This window comes from Mastomys coucha, unplaced genomic scaffold (assembly GCF_008632895.1).
Source record: "Mastomys coucha isolate ucsf_1 unplaced genomic scaffold, UCSF_Mcou_1 pScaffold23, whole genome shotgun sequence".
Lineage (NCBI taxonomy): Eukaryota > Metazoa > Chordata > Mammalia > Rodentia > Muridae > Mastomys > Mastomys coucha.
The window spans coordinates 113,811,559-113,812,059 of record NW_022196906.1 but is presented as its reverse complement, the minus strand read 5'-3'; the positions used below and the strand labels follow the sequence as shown (position 1 = coordinate 113,812,059).

At 50.1% G+C, this 501-nt stretch overlaps 1 protein-coding gene across 1 annotated transcript in view; it reads left to right on the top strand.

Moving 5' to 3' along the window:
• The window catches only part of LOC116073721 (sodium channel protein type 11 subunit alpha-like), a 131,895-nt gene that overhangs the window by 19,147 nt on the left and 112,247 nt on the right, over positions 1–501 (top strand). The gene's annotated exons all lie outside the window — the stretch shown is intronic.

The following is a 501-nucleotide window of genomic DNA, read 5'->3' as shown; positions in this document are numbered from 1 at the left end:
AACAGCTGGATGGAGAACCCCTCCCCTCTCCACTCCTTTCTCCATCGGTGTGCTAGTGTGCACACTCAGCCCTCTGTGCGGCGATTCAGTCACAGTGTGTGTGTGTGTGTGTGTGTGTGTGTGTGTGTGTGACTTATGTTCTCTGTCACCGTGACAAAATTCCCAGTGGAACAACTTCAGGAACTAAAGAATTATTTTGGTCCAGGTTGAAGGACTTCCAGTGCATACTGGCAGGGAAGCTTGATGATTGGCTCAGACTAAGTTAGCACCAGAACGAGGCAGCATGGTGACCAGTCACATTGTGGCAAATGACAAAGAAGCAGAGAGTAGGAACAGGAGGCACGGCCTTCAAAACCCTCAGTGGCCTGTGTCAGTCAGCTAAGCACCGTGCTCCAGAGGGTTCATAACTTCTCAAAAGTAAGACCACTCTCTGGAGACAAAGTCCTAACCTACAAGCCTGGGGGTTATTAGATTTCTGAGGCAGCCTAGAGAGCTGGAAGG